Source organism: Phascolarctos cinereus, unplaced genomic scaffold (assembly GCF_003287225.1).
Source record: "Phascolarctos cinereus isolate Bilbo 61053 unplaced genomic scaffold, phaCin_HiC Scaffold_2;HRSCAF=192, whole genome shotgun sequence".
NCBI lineage: Eukaryota > Metazoa > Chordata > Mammalia > Diprotodontia > Phascolarctidae > Phascolarctos > Phascolarctos cinereus.
In genome coordinates this window covers 223,921,004-223,942,019 of record NW_027555625.1, presented here as the reverse complement: position 1 = coordinate 223,942,019, position 21,016 = coordinate 223,921,004, and the positions used below count along the sequence as shown (strand labels likewise).

The window sequence follows — 21,016 nt, the reverse complement described above, 5'->3', positions numbered from 1 at the left end:
ATTTTCACATGACTATAGGTATCTTTAATTTCTTCCTCTGAAAACTGCCTGCTCATATCCTTTAACTATTTATCAATTGGAGAATGACTTGTATTCCTATAAATTTGACTCAGTTTTCTATATATTTTAGAAATAAGGCCGTTATTAGAGAAACTGGTTGTAAAAGTTCTTTCCCAGTTTTCTGCTTTCATTCTAATCTTGGATGCATTGGCTTTGTTTGTGCAAAAACTTTTAAATTTAATGTAATCAAAATTTTCCATTGTTCTCTTCTATTTAAAAAAAATGGTAGTGACCCTCTTTTATGTATCACTGTTCATTACTATCCCTTGTCCCTCCCATATCCTTCTCAATTAAAAAAACAAAACAAAGCAAAACAACCATCTTCTAACAGATAATCATAGCTAAAGCTAAATCAAAGCTAAACAAATTCATACATTGGCCATGTCTAAAAATATGTTTTAATCTGTACCTCCAGATCCCCACCTCTTTGTTAATTGGTGGGTTAAGCATCATCCTTCATCATCAATTTGTGTGATGTTGTGGTTGTTTATAGAATTGATCAGAATGTTTAAATTTTTTGAGTTTGTTTTTCTTTACAAATTGTTCTGGTTCTGCTCAATTCACTGAACATCAGTTTATATAAGTTTCCCCAGGTTTCTATGACTACATTCCTTTTGTCTTAGTATCTCATTACATTCATAATTATTCCTCCATTCCCCGATTTGATAGACAGTCATTTTGTTTCTGGTTTTGGCTACAGCAAAAAACATTGCTATAAATATTTTTGTACATATGGATTCTTTCCTTTGGTCTTTTTTCCCCCTCCTGTTGCTGATTGTAATGTTTTTGTGTCACAGCCTATGTAACAACACTGAGAGAATATTGTTATTACAAAGATGGCACTCTGTTACAAAGACTTTCCCATAGCAGGTACTTAACAAATGGTTGAACTTGGAAAAGTAACAGGCTCTTGGAACCTGTTTCCTTATGTGAAATGGCAATAATAATATTTTGACAATTTACCTTAGCATGTTCTGTCTGTCTTTTTTCCTCAATCTTAACTAAACACCAAAGGAATGTTTCCTTATGCAAATTAGAACTGAAAAAGAGTATTATACATAAAGCTATGAATCTGTGTTGTGTATAGCTTGCTTTTCTTTTAACTTATTCATTGTTATTTTCAAAGCTGTCCTGCTTATCTGTATATACTACTGACCATGTTCTCTGTGCTTCTTTTAAAAATGCATCAATGACCAAACTTCTTTTTTCTTTTTCCGTTTTGATAACACTTATGTTAGAACCACTTTGGCCTCCCCTTGAATTTTCACACTGAAAATGAAAGTAAAGCAAAACAACAACTCCACCAAACAAGCCTTGTATCAAACAATCATAGTGAAGCAAAACAAGTCCTCATGTTGTCCATGTCCGTTTTGTACCTCCTTGAGACTGGTTATTTCATTGATCAGAATTCTCAAGTCTATCTTAATTCCTTTTCTTTATAATGTTATTGTCTAAAATTATTCTCTGATTCTTTTCATTGCATTCTATATCAGTTCATACAAGTTTCACAGGTTTCTATGAAAACATTCCTTTTTAAATTGTTACTAAACTACAGTGCTCTATTATTTTCACATACCATGATTTGTTTAGCCATTCCCTAATTGGTAGACACTTGGTTAGTTTCTAGTTTTTTGCCATTACAAAAAGACTTGCTATAAATGTTATTACACACGGGACATGGGTCCTTTTCCTGTTTCTTTGAGCTTTTTTGGTGGGGCATGGGGAGTTTATAGGTCTAGTGGTGGTATAGCATCATCACAGTTCAGTGCCTCTTTGGGTATAGTTCCAAATTGCTTTTCAGAATGGCTGGCGTAATTCATAGCTCCACCAGCAATGCATTAATATGCCTGTCTTCTTGCAGCCCTTCCAGTATTTGTCATTTTTCCTTTTTTTGTCATCTTTGCCAATCTTATGGATGTGCAGTAGACTCTCAGAGTTTGTTAATTTGCATTTTTCTAATTATTGGTCATTTGGAGCATTTTTTCATATGATTGTTAGTACTTTGGATTTTTGCCTTTGAAAATTGCTTGTTCATTTTTTTTTGACTACTTGACTGTTGGGGAATGACTTTTGTTCTTATTTTAATCAGTCCCTTATATATCTTGGATATGAGACCTTTATCAGAGAAACTTGCTACAAAGATTTTTTCCCCTTCAGTTAATTGTTTCCCTTTCATTTTTAAAACTGCATTAATTTTGTAAAAAACAAAAACAAAAATTTTTTTCAATTTTATGTAGTTCAAATTATCCATTTTACCTTTTGATCTTCTCTATCCCTGACATGAACATAACAATGGAACAAATTCAATTTATAGACATGCTTTTCTGTAAAAAAAATTTAGATGTAAAAATAGTCTTATTTTTGCAATACCCCTTGCTTAACTGTTATCATAGTCTCATTTGATCAGGTGTATTTTTTTAGGGATGGGAAAGTCATTTGTTTTGCAATGCACTTTCAGTTCCAAATTGTATTGGAAATTCTCCAGCAAATTTCCAAAGTATGCCTTACAACATTTCTTGAAGCAGCTCTTTATTTTCACTATTATTGCTACTATGCCTGTGTAGGCCCCCTTTGCCACTTGCCTACTTTATTGTTGTAACCTACTAATTGGTCTGCTGGCTTCTGGTCGGTCTCTCTCTGTTTCTCTGTCTCTGTCTCTCTCTCTCACTAGCACAGTCACCAGAATTAATTTTCCTGAGGTATAGATATAACCACATCATTCCTCTGCTCAAAAGTTTTAGCAGCTCTCTGTAGCCTCTAGGAAAAAATAAAAATTTCTTAGTTTTTATTGTCAAGACCTTCTATATTGGGTGCAAATCAGTTTTTAAAGTCTTATTTCTCATGAATTCCCTTCACATACTTTTATGTTGTAGCTTAATTAGCCTACTAGCTGTTAACCTGCATTTGACACAGAATTTAGAGCTGGAAGGGGATTCAGAGTCCATGTGACCTAGCCCCCTTATTTATGAGCAAACCATGGCCCAGAGAGGTAAAATAACTTGTCCAGTGTTAAAAAAGGAATCGATTGCAGAACTGGAATTTATATTGTGGCACTCCGCTTCAAATCAAGTGCTTTTGTCATTTTGTTGTATTTATTCCCCTCTCTAAAGATTTTTGAGATATTTATTGAGTATTTATCATGTTCAAGTAATTGTTCTGTGTACAAGGAACCATGCATGTTCCACATAATAGAAGATAACAAAGATTAATCAGATAGTCCTTGGCCTTAAGGAGGAGCCTGCAGTTTAGTAATGTTACTAAAATAAGTACACACATAATTATAACACAAGGTAAAATACAAATGTCATAAAAAAAGACAAAATACTCATCAGATCATATCTTATTCAGGGAAATATAGTAGACATCATGAGGAAGGTAGCATTTAAGATGGATTTCTTACCCATTCCAGACAGTGAAACAGCATGAACTATTTCATGGACACCAGAAATCTCACATAATCCAGTTTAGCTGAAGCAGGTGAAAGACTAGTGGTACATAATTTTGAAAGAGGAGAATGAGGCCAGATTGTTGAGGACTTTGAATATCAAATTAAAGTTTGGACTTTATTTGATAAACAGTGGGGAGCCACTGACAATTTTTTTTTTAAGCAGGAAGGGGATATGGTTAGAGCTGTGTTTCTAGAAAGATTAACATCTACTACTTATGAATAGGATAAATTGGAAGTTAGAGAGAAGTGAGTAGGAAGGAAGAGCTGGTAGTGGGAATGGAAAAGATGGAATTGTGTTTACCCTGAAGATGCACTTGGCACAGAAGCTCACATGGTAGTGGGAATCTGCACAGGTAAGTTGAATTGAGGCCAAAAGCTCTCAATTGATGAATGTTTGACAAGTCTGCAGTATCAGCTCATTGTCTTTAAATTTGACCCTACATAAGATTTCCTTTATTACTAGACTTTGTTTTGTTCTTTCTTTGTTCCTTCTTTACTTTTTTCTTCCCTTCTTTCCTTCCTTCCCTCCCTCCTTCACCAGAACCTGCTAATGAGCTATGATTCCCATTAGGTGATTCTGCCTTTCCCCTTTGGACTTTATTTACTCCTTGGATTATCTCTTTTTTGTTTGTTAACTACCTAAGACCTTGATTCTTTGTATTTTCTGTGGAGGAGTAGTACTTAGGAGCTGGATCGCTTTATGGCATAGGTATACCTGTACTTGAAATTATGGCTTCAGCAATTCGTCTCAGACCAAGACAGGGTTAGGTTTATGATTTTTTAGCCAGATGGCCATTTCCATCTACTAGGCCATGTCATACTTGATAGCAAACAGCCCCCTCCTGACTGACTTCATATAGTTCATGGAAGAACTGGGACAGATATTTAGACAAGGAAACTGAAAGTTGTCATGGTGGATCTAATTGCTAAATAATAAATTACGACTGGTCCTTTTGAACCCTTAATAGAAATCTTTAGTGGAATTGGAATGTGATTGGCTGTTGATTTTTTTTTTCCCAAGCAAGTAAGTTTGATAAGTGCAGCCACAGCTCTTTCAAGGTTTTAATCCGACTGTATGTAAATTAAATGACATCCTAGTTCCTGCCTCTAGGAATTTCCTTTTATACTCCTAGCCCTTGGAATTCTGCTACCGTTGACATAAGGAAGGAAGGAAGGTCATGACCATGAATGACCTTTACCTGATCAGCCTGAAAGGGCGACATGGTTTAAAGAGTGATTGTGTTTTTACTGGGGGAGTAGAGTAGGGGCTCAGGCTCTTCAAGGTGTGGGTCATTACCCAAGCTTGAGCACTGCAGGGAAGTAGTATTTCTGGAAAGAGATCGAGAAGAGGCAGTATATGATACAGTAGAGAATTAGAGTAGATTTGGAGTTAGAACCTGCATTCAAAAGTTCAAATTCTGGCTTTGCCATATGGGGTGTGTGTGTGTGTGTGTGTGTGTGTGTGTGTGTGTGTGTGTGTGTACAGAGAGAAACAGAGCCTATATGAACATACACAAATTGGATTAGATTGCTACTAAGGTCTCTTTCTTCAGTTTTAAAATCTGTCACCCTAATTTATAGCTAAAAGGGACCCTAGGAAATATTAGTGCCGTCTGTGTGTCCAGTGGGGGCAAGAGCTATAGTCACATAACTTACTTCTTAATTAAAATATTTATTTATAGTAATATTTATCTTATAATAAATGGGAGGTCTAGTAAATTTAGTATAATTCATATAACCTGGAGGCTGCTAGCCTCCCTTTCCACTACCCTTGTTTCTATACAAGATTTTGTTGATGCATTTTGCCTGGGAAGCTGAAATTTTTGTCCTGATCTTGTATAACCAACTTAATTTGTCTAGAGCAGTGGTTCCCAACATTTTTGTAGTTGTTGTTCCATAAATCTCTTTCAATGAAAAAAAATGGGTTAAGAACCCCAGGGTAATTTAGTATGCTACTTATAGTATTCTTTTAGATTTATTAAGTGCTTATAATAACTTTTGACTCTCTCTAAAAGCTTGAAATTAAAACTTGTGTTATATAATTATAAAATATAAATTTTTTTCTACCTGTAATTGAGTACTAAATATAAAGTTGTAAAAGTAATTATAAGATAATTATGAATATTTTATGTGGGATAGTCTATAAGAATTAAAAGAAGTAATCAGATAAGACCCCATATACTTATTATTTGTGAGAGACTTCATATTAAATTTTTTATTTTGCAAATTTTGTTGAATACAAATAATATTTTAATGAAATAAGTTACAACTTGGAAGATGTTTAACATAGTCATTTAAACTTAATTTTGATGTATTTTTTTATTTGAACAAAGGTTTACAACAGACCTACACTACTTAGCAGTAGGTAGGGGCCAAAATTAAAATAGGCTAAATTTCTTCAGGCTACAGTTAGGTTTTTAGCGGCTCACTTTCCAAGTAAAGATATAATTAATGATTAAACTATTTCTCAAAAACACTTTTTTAAAAAAATTGGGACATAATCCAGAAACTGCAATCAGCAAACACTTCTTTATGAGTTACCTTCAGTAAAAGACTTCCCAACAGCAGTGATTTCTTTAGAAATCTGAAAATTAACCTTAGTAGCTGCCTCATTTTCTGAGTTTAGTTTCTTGAAAAACCATTTTTCCCCCACTGAAAATTTTTAAAGGACGCTTTGTTTTTCGTTGGTGTCCAATTTGCTTAAGTCAGGATGTTTTGATTTGAAATGGCGACAAAGATTGGATGCTTTTGGGATGGCTATTACTTCTTGGCAAACAAGGCACAATATTTTGTCTCTTGTGTAAGTAAACAAGTATCTATTTATCTACTCCAGATTAAACTTTGTTCTCATTTGATCTTCCATTTCTTTTTATCACCTATTTTACAAAGTCAGCCCAAAATCTTTAATGTTAGAACCAAAAAAATCACCACTGCAGCCGCTCACATACAAAGAAATACTGAACTGAGTGTCTGACCTTGGAGACAGTGCCAGACACTCATGTAACTTGGAGGGTGGCCACACAGTGAAGGAGGGGAAGAAGCCCTCATATTACTGCCACTCATCACATAGCGGCTGTCAGCTCTGTTGGCTTGTGGCTGTACTTAACTTTGTCCCTTAAGCCAGTGAAGACTGAAAAGATAGGACTCTCTCGCCTCCCAGACTAGAGACAGACTGACAGTGGTTGGTTGCTGCAGTCATGTGACAAACAGGAGAGAGTACGCAGTGGCAACTCACCTGCCAAGTTACATGATGGTACAGTAGTGAGTAGTGGAGGGCAGGTTAAGTGGGGCACAAAGCACTCATTTCTTTTACCTCCTCTACATTTTTTGTGGCCGCTCAAAATCTTTTGGCAGGCTGCAAGCAGCCCATGGGCCGGGCCATATGTTGTATAGGCTTGGTTTACATTATGCTGCTCTGCACCAACCAATTTGTTTTTCAGTTTACTTCTGTGTTTATTTGAAACAAGATTAAAGTGAAAGTGCTTGCTCACACAAGTATGTGGTAGAAAATGGTAGGAGATTTTTGTAAGGTTTCTTGCTGAGAGGTATAAAATAATTTTTTATTTTTAGCTGCCTAGCTAATTGTGTTACAGTACAAAATATTTGCTTTTGTATTGGCTAATGAAAAATACTGTATTAAATGATTAATGTACTTAACATTGATTGCATATATTATTCCCTATGCACATATTTCCTTGTCACAGAGGAAAAATATATTTGTAGCATAATTGGACAATTACTACTTAAGGTGCCAATAAAAAATTTTTAGTGCAAACCCCAGAATATTAATCATGAACTCCTTGGCAGTTTGTAAACTGCTAAATGGGAACCATTGACCTGAATTAATCAACGGTTGACTTGCTTTCAGACTTAGGATGGGCAGTTAAAATATCCACTTTTTTTCAGTCCACTATGCACAGTGCTTTTTAGGCCATGGTTGACTATGGTATTATGCTCCTAATTTATCTGACTAACCTCCTCATCCAATCGATCATGGCGGTGTTAGGTCGTCTTGTCAGGACACACCACGTATATATGCAACAGAAACATATCAGTTTGACTAGAATGAATTAGACTTTCCATGCAGTTTTAGGGGAGACAAGGGTTGGGGGGGGTTAAGGAGGGAATTCTGAAAGATGTTTGTGAAAGATGTATAGCTCAAAAGATTTGGGCAACAGCAAACAACATCAGTATCATTTGGTGCTCTCTGATATTTGAAGGGTATTATGGTAGCTTTACTTGAATTTTTCCCATATAACTGCTCTGCTCATGAATTGCCTAAACTTTTCCAATAACTTCCAGTAATTAATTGCTAACAGCTATGAAACTTTATAGACCTTGGTAATTAATTGGATTGGATAGCTGAAGGGAGAGGAAGGTTTTTAAAATTTTACTCAATGATAGTACACAGTAGGAATTTAATAAATTTTGATAAATATGTAGCTTCTGGAACTGGCTGATCTTATTGATTTTTCTTGGAGTCTCTTTTATGATTCTTACCTGGGGCACATAATGGAGATTATACCTCTATTATATAAAAACACATCAGTGGTAGGTCATACTGTTTGTCAATTTGAATATAAATCAGATTGTCAGGATTGCAAATCTCAAGTAAGAATAACTAGAAACAGTTTAGCTTTAAAGTTTTCTGCCTAACAAATATTTTTGTCTTTTTTAAAAAAAATATTTGGTTATTTATGAAGGACTTATTTTGGAGAAGATATGGACAAATGAAATCTATTATGTGCTTTAGAATGGACAGATGATAAATCCTTTTGAATAGGAAATGTTATTTTATGTGCCTTTTTTCTGGCCCTGAGGGCACTATTATTTAATTTGCCCAGAGTCACACAGCTAGTAAGTATCAAATGTCTGAGGTCACATTTGAACTCAGATCCTCCTGACTCCGAAGCAGGAGCTCTATCCACTGCCACCTAGCTTCCCCTAAAATGTTTTGATACATTGTTTTTATACCACAGCACCTTCCCTTTAAAAAAATGTAAGTAAGATTACTTAATATAGCCCCCAGATTGAAAGCACATGTAACATTATGTATCCTTGGTACATTGTTTCTTTACTGAGAGGAAGTGTTTAGCAACATTTTCCTTAATCCTTCTTTGCTTTTTTAAAAAGTTAATTCTTTGCTCTTTGCCCCATTTCTTGCTATTTTGTGATGTTGTGGAGAGGAATTATATTTAGCTATTACCCCTCACTTAGCTAATTTACTAGAAGCCCCCCCCTTTCCCTTTTTTTTTCCCTTTAATTTATTTGTTGCATTTACGGCTATTTGAAGGGTACTGAGGTAGGGGGCTGGCTTATGTCAATGAAAGTCACTTAGCTTTCTTGTCAGAAGCTCCAGACAGGTTGGGCCCCTCTCCTAATCCACGTCTTGCTATCTCCTATTCATACCATGGAAGCTGGATAAATTCATGAAGATCTATCCACTAAGCTATGAGGAGATAGGAGTTACATTGTGAGCTTTTATTTTTATTTGACGCATTTTGTGTTATTTTGGAGTCATGGGGGAAGTTGATCTTAGATAGAATCTCTCCTCTTACTTGGTGTAAGTCCCTGAGACCAATATTTTAAATAGCTTTACTATCCCATATACCTTCATACCATTGAGAGAGAGAGAGAGAGAGAGAAAGAGAGAGAGAGAGAGAGAGAGAGAGAGAGAGAGAGAGAGAGAGAGAGAGAGAGAGAGAGAGAGGGAGAGGGAGAGAGAGTGTACGTGTACGTACGTGCTTTCTCTTAAATGAGCAAGATTGGCTTTACAAATTGAGGCTGTAGGCAGAAGTTGATCAGAAACGTTCTTAGACCTCATTCCAGATCTGCAAAAAGCTGACTCTACCAATAGCCTATGTAAACTTACATTCACACTACCTTGGGTTAACTAGTGCTAAAGAAGTTGTTTTAATTCTGTTATAAAACTTGAAATAACATGTTATTTCCAGTGAAGTGACTATGATACTCCTGAAATACTTTATAAAGGTAAATCTCTTAAATTTTGGTTAGAATAGAGGTAGATGAGAAGGGGAGAGTGGGATATAGGAAAGGACCTTAGAAATCTTCTAGTCCAGTGCCTTAATTATACAAGGGTGGAAACTGAGGCCTAGAAAGTTCCTAAGATCACATAGTACGAATTATAGAGGTCCTTCAATCCTGCGCTACTTCAGTCTTGCCCTACTAGAAGATTGATGACCCTACCAGCATCACCCAGCATGGATTTCCCTTAAGGTCATATTTTATCTGATGTCAGTGTTCAAGACTGTAGTGAGGCGGATTTGCAATAAATGTTATTGCAGTGCCCCTGGCTTCCCCAGCTCACTGAAGAGTGTCTATTTGTTGCAGAACCTTCTCCCTTTCCTGCTTGCAAATGGTACTTTTGTAATAAGAGTATGAAATTAATAAGGTATTTAAAGATTTATAAAGTCTTTCTCATGATAACTTTCCTTTATTCGTTTCCAGTAAACAGATATGGAGATGGGTACGTGTATTTTTTTTAAGGCAATTGGGGTTAAGTGACTTGCCCAGGGTCACACAGCTAGTAAGTATCAAGTGTCTGGTCTGAGGCCAGATTTGAACTCAGGTCCTTCTGACTCCAGGGCCAGTGCTCTATCTGCTGTGCCACCTAACTGCCCTCATGTGTTGTTTGAGACAGGGATAAACAACTATTGATAAAAGAGTGAAGGCTGAAGTAGCAAGGTCATTTGTATAGTCAAGTGGGTTCTAGAGGTTTGTTTTGTCTTGACAGTTACTTTTTCTTCCAAATCTTTTCTGATATCCATTCCTCATCTTTATATGTCCAAAACCTTATTTTCCCCCCTAATTTATTAGTAGTAGACTAGACTTATTGATTTGATTCATGCCAACCAAACACATGAATTTCTTTAAATTTTTATTTACAGTGTTTCTAAATTAAGCTGTCCTTTCCATTCCAAGTGCTATAACCTTTCTTTAGACTCTTATTACCTTAAACCTGGAAATTGCAGTAGCTTCCTCCTTTACATTGTTTTTATACCACAGCACATTCCCTTTAAAAAAATGTAAGTAAGATTACTTAATACAGCCCTCAGTATTGATAGATCATGTAACGACATGCATCCATGCCAAGTGCTATAGCCTTTCTCTAGCCTCTTACTACCTTAAACCTCGAAATAGCAATAGCTTCCTCTCTGCACTGATTTCTCTGTACACAGTCTTCTTGCCTTGCATATTACCCCCACATTATTTTTACTAAAATATTACATTAATTATGTTAGTAATATTCTGTGGCTCTCCATTACCTACAGGATAAAGGCTAAGCTTGGCATTTAAAACCCTTTCAACCACTTATTTGTCATTTTTACCATATATACTGCCTTTTATTATAGGATATTTTTCATTTACCACCATTACTTCCCAGCCAGCTTCATGACATGCTACTTATATTCTGGTCATCACCTTCATCTTTCACAAACTATAACATTACCCTCTGCCTCTGGGTCACTGGCACTGATAAGTGGGCTTTTATGTTATCTTGTGGGAATCAGGTGGGGGCAGCTAGATGGCACAGTGGATCGAGTACCAGACCTGGAGTTAGGAGGACATGAGTTCAAATCTGGCCTCAGACACTTATTAGCTAGGTGATCCTGGGCAAGTCACTTAACTCTTTTGCCTCAGTTTCTTCATCTGTAAGATGAGCTGGAGAAGGAAATGGCAAACCACTCCAGTATCTTTGCTAAGAAAACCCCAAATGAGGTCATGAAAAGTCAGATAGGATTGAAACGACTGAGCAACATCAAATTATGACTTATCCTTTCTTCATTAGAATATAAATTACTAGAGGCCTGGACTAGGACTATCTTGCTTCCTTGTTATTGTATCTCTGTGCTTACTGTAGTGTCTGGAACATAGAAAAGCACTTTATCTATTTTGATCTATCTACCTATCTGTCTGTGTATCTATCATCTCTCTAGGATCTTAGAATCATATACAGTCTAGATTTGAAAGGGCCCTCAGAAACAATCTTTTTCAACCCCCTCAGTTTAGACATGAAGGAATTCAGGCCCTCATTAACTATTTAACAGTTCAGGAGAGCTTAACTGGCTTGTCCAAAGTCACATAGGTAGCAGGTGGCAGGGCTGAGATTTGAAAGAAGGTTTTCTGACACCAAATATTTTGACTCTTCTACGTCATACTTAGTCCCCCTTAAGTGTATTGTAAGCTTTTTAGAGGGTGTATAGACAGTGTCTTATACTTCATTGAATCTCCTACAGTATCTAAGAAAGACCCTTACACATGGTAGAGTCGGTATTTGTTGGAAAATGACAGTTTGTAAATTGGAATGCTAACTTACTAATTTACATAGGCTTCCAGTGTTGGGAATTGTAGTATATTTCCCTTCCCAGGATGAGGCTGCTTAAGGAGATGAAATGGTTACCTGTAGTTTGATCAGTGAGTATAGGAGCCAGTCAGTCCATCAATAATACCTACTATGTGCTAGACATTGTATTATGCTGAGGGGTTATAAATACAAAGACTGAAACAGCTTTTCCACTTAAGGAGCTTGCATTCTGTAGGGAGAAGCAGCATGGGCATATATAAGTATTTACGGAATAAATACAAAGTAAATGCAAGGTGGTTAAGACACTGTCAGTTAGGATAAGAAAAAAACCTTCACATAGAATGTGGTCCATGAGCTGCTCTTGAGGAGTGCTGTGAAGTGTCATTAAGGAGAGGGGTATGTTCTAGGTTTGGTGGACAGTGAGCACAGAGATATAGAGCTAGGAGGTGGAGTGCTGGGTCAGAGGAGCATAGAGAGGTCAATTTGACTGGGCCACTGAGCATGGGAAGGGTAATGTATAATGAAGTTGGGGAATTATTTTAAGGCTAAGTTGTAAAGGCCTTTAAAAGCCAAACATGATTTTATTTTTCAAGCAAGAGGTAATAAAGAGCTACTGAAGTTGATAGAGTTGGGGAGTGTCATACTCAGATCTGCAATGAATGAAAATCACTTTGGCAGCTGTGTGGAGGATGGATTAGAGTGGGGAGAAACTTCAGGTATGGAAACTGATTTGGAGGCCATTGCATTACCTGGGTAAGAGGTGGATAAGGACCTGAACGAAGGTAGTGATTTTATGAGTAGAAAGAAGGGGTTAGATTCAAGAGATACGTGGGAAGTGGAAATGGCAAGATCTGGCAGTTGAATGTGTATGTGAGATGAAGAGAGTGAAGTTAGGAATAATACTATGGTTATGAACATGGGAACCTGGAAAAATGGTAGTGCCTTTGACAGAAATAGGGATGTTTAGAAGAGAAGTAAGTTTTTTCTTTTTTGATACTTGGAAACTCTGCTATTTATTTTATTTTTAAAATTAATATTTTGGGGTTTTTTTCCAAAATACGTGTAAAAGCAATTTTTGACATTCTTTTTAAGTTTTAAGTTCCAAAGTCTATCCCTCCCACCTTCTTCTCCCCCATGCTTGAGACAGTAAGCAATCTGATATAGGTTATACATGTGCAGTCAGCAAACTTGAACTGAAAGAAAGGAAGAAAGAAAGAAAGAAGGCTCCATTATGTATTCAGATGCCATCAGATCTTTCTCTGGAGGTGGATAGCATTTTTCATAATGAGGCCTTTCGGACTGTCTTATTGCTGAGAGTAGCTAAGTTATTCACAGTTGATCATTGTACAATATTGCTATTACTGTGTACAATGTTCTTCTGGTTCTGCTCACTTCACTTTGCATCATTTTGTGTAAGTCTTTAGAGGTTTTTCTCTTACAGTACAATAATATCCCATTACAATCATATACCACAACTTGTTCAGCCACTCCACAGTTGACGGGTATCCTCTCAAATTCCCATTCTCAACCACCATAAAAAGAGCTGCTATAGATGTTTTTGTACAGGTAGGTCTTTTTCATTTTTTAATGATCTCTTTGTGATACAGACCTAGTATTGGTATTGCTGGATCAAAGGGTATGCACAGTTTTGTAGCCCTAGGGGTATAGTTCCAAATTATTGTGGTGGGTTTTGAAAGGAAAGAGGAGTTTCTCTTTTGTGCATATTAAATGTATGATGCTTAGGCGAATATCCATTTTGTTTTTTTGTTTTTGGTTGGGCAATGGGGGTTAAGTGACCTGCCCAGGGTCACACAGCTAGTAAGTGTTATGTGTCTGAGGCTGGATTTGAACTCAGGTCCTCCTGAATCCAGGGCCAGTGCTCTATCCATTGTGCCACCTATCTGCCCCCACGAATATCCATTTTGAAATGTCTGTTAAGCAGTTGTTGATATGGGGCTGGAACTTAAGAGCAGAAGTGGGACTGGTTATATAGATTTGTGAATTATCTTTCTGGAGATGATAATTGAATCCAGGGTCACTAGCAGTATAGACAGAGCAGAAAAGAGGGTTCAGGTCAGAACCTTAGAGTATAGCCTGTATAGGAGGACAGGATATGGATGATGATTCAACAAAAGGAGACTGAGGAGCAGGCAGATAGGTGAGCAAGAGTATAAAATAGGCATATAAACTGAAACTGTCCAACAAACAAAAATTCATTCATAAAATAAACTTTTATTGAAATAAAATAAATTAATAAATTTATTATCGTAATCAGTAACTTCTTGTTTAGTGATCAATCCTACACTTAAATGTGTCCACATTGTCCTTATTTTCCTGCTTCTAAATGAACACTATCTGTATATTATGAATTCATTATTGTTAATGTTGTCTTTAAATGGTTGTAGTCACTGTATATTGGTCTTTTTCTTCCCTTTGCCCATAAACCTTCCCATATTTTTCAGATCTTTATATCCATCGCCTTTTGGGGATGTAATATATAGTTTTAAGGTTGAAACCATTTTGGACACTATTCTGTAGCAGTCTTTTTGCTTCTCAAAAGTAAGTATTCTCATGCTGAAATTCTAATCTCCTCTGTACTGTGGGAGAACAGGAAAAACTGCCTGACATTTTTTTACTTTGAGAGACCAGCTCAATCCTTAGGATGGTGGTTCCCCTTTGTGAAAGTGAAGTAATAGATCTTTTTGTAAAACAAATAATCACCTTACTGACTTAGTAAATGTTTCTTAAATGCTTTTAAAATACATTTTTATAGATATCTTTTGGTTTTTGTTTGCCAATATATCCCTTGCTTCATATCCTTCCAGAGGGCCATTCTTTATAACAAAGAAAAAAAGAAGGGGGGAAAAAGAGTTTAGCATAACTAACTGATAAAATGAAAAAGTCCGACATCGATGATGTTCCACATCCATAGTTACCCATCTGTGTAAAGAAGCAGGAGGAAGGTGCCTTTTTATGCGATTTTGAGGAGAATGTTTTTAGTTTTATTATTAGGAAGTAGTTGAACAGGATGGACAGAAAGGCCTATATTGGGAATCTGGAGGACTTGGCTGGTAATCTCAAATATCTGACATTCTGTGTAACTGAGACATATAGTTTCTTTGTGCCTCAGTTTCTCATTAGCAAAATGAGGATAGTAACATGTCCTCATCCTACTTCTGCCATGTTGTTAGATTTAATGAAATACGTAAGTGCTTCACTTAATAATAATAGCTAACATTTATATAGCATTTACTATGTGACAGGCACTGTGCTAAGTGCTTTACTAATACTGTTTTGTACTCACAACAGCCCTAGGTGGTGGTGGTATTATCCCCATTTTACAGATGAGGAAAGTGAAACAAACAAGATAGGTAGAAACATATATGCATATCTATGTAATATTTGTTAAGATATTTAATGTTGGTGGATATTTCCCCTCTTTCTTTCCTTAGGTCTGTCCATGCTAATGGGATGTTAATTGCAACTAGTAGTGGTGACCTGTATTATAAGAACAATCACTCAAGAATACTTCCAGATGAAGACCACATTGGGGATTCCTGCTAATGTTAAGGTATTTAAGGCATAGTTCATATTTGATTCCTGGGCATCTCCCTTACTTAGATTTAATTTGCATATGCTTATTAAGTTGAGGATTTCGAATTTTGGCATATAAAATGTATACAGTATACTGAGACTATTGTAACCTTCTAAGAAGGTTGGCAGGTGTTCTGATGAAGGAAAGTAGGGGAGCATGACTCCTAAATAGGAAAGAACCTTAAAATAGATTCAGGTGAAGATTTGGCATGACAATAAATTTAAAACAGTAGGGGAGAATTGTGATAAATAATTGATTGTTTCCCTTTTTTTCTAGTATTGGAAATTTTAAAAAATAACAGTGTTTTATAATATATGTGATGTAATGTATCAATATAATATATTATTAACATAACATTAATTTAATATATTAATATAATATATAATTATCTCATAATATAATATATTCACCCATCTACTTTTTTATAGTTTGTCTAAACATTTTTGTACTCTTTCTCCGTAAGAACTTTGTTATGACTGTCTAATTTTCTAGTGTAACCTATTAATAAATACTTTGGTTTTGTATTAAATTTATAAGTTTGTAAAGTATTAATATTATTACTATAGTTAAACTGAGCATGTAGAGGGGATATTAATTTTTTTTTGCCTTTTTTTTTCTGGTGAGGCAATTGGGGTTAAGTGAGTTGCCTAGGGTCACACATCTAATGAGTTTCAGGTGTCTGAGGATGGATTTGGACTCAAGTCCTTCTGACTCCAAGGCGAGAGCTCTATCTACTGTGCCACCTAGCTGCCCCAGTTAATTTCTTTTTTAAAAATAAATTCATTATTTTTAGCATTCATTAAAAATTTTTTTTGAGTTCTGAATTTCTCCTGCACCCACTGAGAAGGCAGAAAAATGTTATATCAGTTATACATGTGAAATCATGTGAAACATTTTCATATTGGCCATGATGCAAAGAAAAAAAGCAAAAAAATGAAGTGAAAACTTTATGCTTCAATTCGTACTCAAGAGTCTGTGTTAGTTCTCTCTCTGGGGGTGGACAGCATTTTTCTTCATAAGTCTTTCAAATTTTCTTGGTCATTATATTGACCACAATAAGTCATTCACAATTATCATCTTTACAGTGTTATTATTCCTGTGTACAATGGTCTCCTGGTTCTGCTCATTTCACTCAGCATCAGTTCATAGGTTTTCCTAAAACCATCCTGCTTGTCATTTCTTATAGCATAATAGTATTTCATTACAATCATATACCACAAGTTGTCCAGCCATTGCCCATTTGATGGGCATCCTTTCAGTTTCCAGTTCTTTGCTATCATAAAAAGAACTGCTATAAATTTTTTTGTACATGTAAGTCCTTTTCTCTTTTTTATGATTTCTTTGGAATATAGACCTAATAGTCTTATTGCTGGTTCAAAGGGTATGAACAGTTTGTTTGCTCTTTCGGCATAGTTCCAAATTGTTCTTCAGAGTGGTTGGACCAGTTCACAACTCCACCAACAGTGCATTAGTGTCCCAATTCTTCCACAGGAGCTATTCATTTTAACAAACATTTATTAGGTATCTGTTAGGTACGAAGGACTGTGCTAGGTGCTGGGAATCAACAAATAATCTTTTTTTTTTTTTTTTGGCTAGGCAATGTGGTTAAGTGACTTGCCCAAGGTCACACAGCTAGTAAGTGTTATATGTGTCTGAGGCCAGATTTGAACTCAGGTCCTCCTGAACCCAGGACTGGTGCTATATCTACTGCACCACTTAGCTGTCTCCCAAATAATCATTTTTAAACACCTATTTTGTGTCAGTCTTGAAGGAAGTTGGGGATTGTGAGAGACAGAGATGATAGTACATTCCAGATATGGAGCAAATCTGTTTGTTTGAAGGCATGGCAGTATGGAATAGGGAAAAGGGAGCTTATGACAAATATCTGTTTTCTTAGTGAAATAGAAGTCATCTACTTGAAGGGAGAATGGAGAATGTGAAGGAGTAAGAAGATAAAAATTATTTTTGCACATCAGTGAGATTGGGTAAATCAATGGTATATTGATTGGCATAGTTGTATGAGTTTTGGCATAGTTTTATGACTTCTGTTGGTGTTTAGTAGTGTATGAATAGGAGTAGAGAAGGCAGATTGGTGAAAGTAACCTGTAGTTGGGGTTTGGTAAATCTTGTTGCCAGGGATTCAAGGACAATAGAGAATATAGAAATGAATTGGGTCAACTCAACCATTAAGACTGAAGGGCCAGACTTAAGATCAGAGACAATATGATAGACCAGGAAAATAGGGAATGGTGATGGTCATGGGGAGGATAAAGGATAGGCGTAGGAACGATGAGACAGAGAAGATATAAAAGAATAAGAGCTTATGATCAGAGTAATCAGTTTCAGAATTCAGGATTATGGAGATTGAATAGTTAAATATAATGTTGAGATTTAAGTTTTAATCTTCTCTTACATTAATTGACTTTCTGAATTTTCTTTTAGCCAAGGCATTCTTTTTTTCTTTCAGGAAAGAAATATTTGTCACAGGCAGTATCTTGAAGGAGTTTTTCTGTGAGTTGACCTGGACTGGCCTTTTTATAATCTTTTGAGAAGGAAAAGAGATAAATGAGGATTGCACAAATTTGGGAGACAAATTTAGGTAGTATAGAGAAGAGTCATGAGAGTTTAACAACATAGTTGTGGTTGGAATATTCTAGGGGGAAAGTAACTGATTATAGAAAGTTGAGCAGATATTTTCCATTTTTATGCCTAGATTCAGCAGGATTTCCCATGATTGTTCAGGTTAGCAATAGCTAGTCAAATCATAGCCTTTTTCAGTTATGTCAAGTTTTGGAAGCACAGTATGATAAAACAGCCTAGAATCCAGATTCCACATTATCTTTCTCAGTGTGAAGTGAGGTAAGGCCATCTGAATTGAGGGGATATGAGTGAAGAGTCAGGACATCTTAGTTGAGGGGATGTGATTGAAGAGGTATGGCATCTAGGTTGAGGGTAGTCAGGACATCTGAGATGATAACCTGGGACTTCTTGGCATTTAAATAGGATTTCAAGATTTGGAACAGGGAATACTGAGCTAGGCAAAATGAATTTCTTGAATAAGAATGGAGAGCAACTTAGGCACTGATAGATTTTTTTCTTTCTTGTTTTTTTTGTTTTTTTTGTGAAGCAGCTGGGGATAAGTGACTTGCCCAGAGTCACACAGCTAGTTAAGTATTACTGATAGATTTCTTAACAGGGATATGGATTGCGTGACAAGTAGATTTGGAGTGAACTTTAAAGGAGAGATGGCTGAATGGTGGCAGTAGGAGGAAGAAGCCCAAGAAACAGTGAATATGCCTATGGGGATAATATTGCCAGACTTTTGTTTTTAGAAGATCATGAATTTGACAACTCTATGGAGAATAGATTGGAAAAAGGCAGACTGAAGTAGTGAGACTGATTAAGAGGTTATCACTATAGTCACTGTCAGAGTTGATGAGGACCTGAATTATGGTGATGGTTGTGTGTGTGTCAGTGGAGAGGGCAAGATGGGAGTAATTTTGTGGAGGCAATTGATGTGGGACTGAGGGAAAGGGAAGAGATAAATGACTCTTAAGGTTGCCAACCTGGAAAACTGCAAGGATAGTTTAGTTCACAAACAAAACTGGCAAGTTTGAGGAGGAAGAATGGCTTAGATTATCTTTAAAGTCTCTTACAGATCTTTGTAGTATTGACTCTATGATGGCTGTCAAGTTATATTGTTATGGGAAAAAAATTAATTTGTAGGCAATTAAACTTTTTCAGACACACTGCTTTTTAGTTATGTTGTCTTCATTTTCGATTTATATGTTTGATTTTTAAAAATCCAAATGTATCCATGTGACCTTAGGCAATTCACTTAACTTTCTGACCTCAGTTTCCTCATCTGTTAAATGATTGTGGTAAACATGATGGCTCTAGATTTATGATTCTATAACTTTACATTGATGTCTTCATCATTATCCATTTGCCCCTGTATTCTAGTCTTAAGATCTTTTTTAGGCCTGTCTCACACAGTGTTAACTAAACTTTACAGTTTTGTATCACATGAAAATTTGATAAGCATGCTATATTTGTGCTTTTATCCAAGTCATTGATAAAAATGTTAAACAGCACAGGGGCCAAATAGATTCCTAGTGCACTTTACTAGAGACTTTCTTCTAAGGTGACATTGACCTTTAATGACCTTTTTTTGTATTTAATCATTCAACCAGTTCTGATTCTGTCTAATTGGTTGTATGGACACATAAGGACAAATCTTTCCATCTTTTCCATAAGAATTACAAAAGAAACTTTTATTAAGTACTTTGATAAAATCCAGGTAAACTGGCTGTATGGTGTATATTATCTATTATATATCTGGTCTTCTGATTCTATATCCGTTGTATTTCTGGGTTTACTAATTCTGTCATACTTTTGAAAAAGGAAATAAAGTTAGTTTTGCATGACCTGTTTGTGGAAAAAACCTTTTTTGTTATCATTTTTTTTATGCAGATGACATAAAGCATTAAAGAGCAGCTCACATATGGGTAAAAGAATCATGATCTGAAAGAGTATGACAAACTAGAGTTATTGGACTGAATCTAATAGGATGTAGGGATAGGTGTAGAGTTTTGCATTTGTATAAAAAAAAAAAGCAAACCTAGTTGCACTATTATGAAATAAGGAAGACATGAAGTTTTAGGGGCTTGCCAATTCAATGAGAGTCAGCAATGTGTTAGGGGAGTTAAAAAATCTAATTAAGAAGTATAGCTTCCAGGAAAAGGTTGTGATTGTCCTGTATTCTGTCTTAGTCAGAACACATCTGGAATATTGTGTTCAGTTTGTGATAACTATGGTTTAGGAAGAACATTGATAAACTGGAAGAAAGAGGGTCCAGAATCCATGCCATCTGAAGACTGATATTTATTTCATATGCAAGAAGATTCAGAGGATACATGATAACTGTGTTTAAGGATCTGAAGTGATGTTATGTTGAATAGACTTGTTGAGGGCAAGGATTTTCATTTTTGTTTTTACATCCCTAGCACCTAGCACAGTATCTAGCACATAATAAGTAGATGCTTAATAAATGGGTGGAAGTTTCAAAAAAGCAAATTTATGCTTGATGATGTTAGGAAAAAATTTAATTGATTCTATGAACTTTGTTTACTCTAAATTGTATTTTAATGAGAACTTGCTGTAGTTATTTCTTAGATTTCTAAGCTTATGAATTAGACAAGGAAAATCAGGAGCAATGATTATCTTCAGATTAAAGATTATTTCATGTACTTAAAGTCTTTGTTATAAGAACATTAATATTCAAGATATAAATGCATGCAAATTGTCCTCCCATGGAGATTTTTTTTGTTCATTATAAGGAAAAATTTTCTAACAATTAAAGCTCTCTAAAAGTGAAATGGGCTATATCAGGTAGTACTTTATCTTTATTGAATCCCTTATCATTATGGACCTTAGAATCTTTTAATTTTATTTTTTTTACAGTTGTAATATTTTATTTTTTTCCGTGTAAAAACAATTTTAACCTTCATTTTTTACAATTTCGAGTTCCAGATTCCCTCCCATCCTCTTCCTTCTGCCTCATTGAAAAGGCAGGCAATTTGATAAA

General features: G+C 35.7%; 1 protein-coding gene across 11 annotated transcripts in view; it reads left to right on the top strand.

Annotated features, from left to right (window-relative positions):
• NCOA1 (nuclear receptor coactivator 1) overlaps nucleotides 1–21,016 on the top strand; it is a 213,862-nt gene that overhangs the window by 18,005 nt on the left and 174,841 nt on the right. For 8 of the 11 annotated variants that reach the window (XM_020983967.2, XM_020983966.2, XM_020983969.2 and 5 more), the window contains exons 2-3: nucleotides 14,297–14,393; nucleotides 15,287–15,405. The exons of 2 other annotated variants lie outside the window; for them this stretch is intronic. The gene's annotated coding sequence lies outside the window, so the exon portion shown is untranslated. The remainder of the gene's footprint in view (nucleotides 1–14,296; nucleotides 14,394–15,286; nucleotides 15,406–21,016) is intronic. One more of the 11 variants, XM_020983963.2, reaches the window with a different exon arrangement.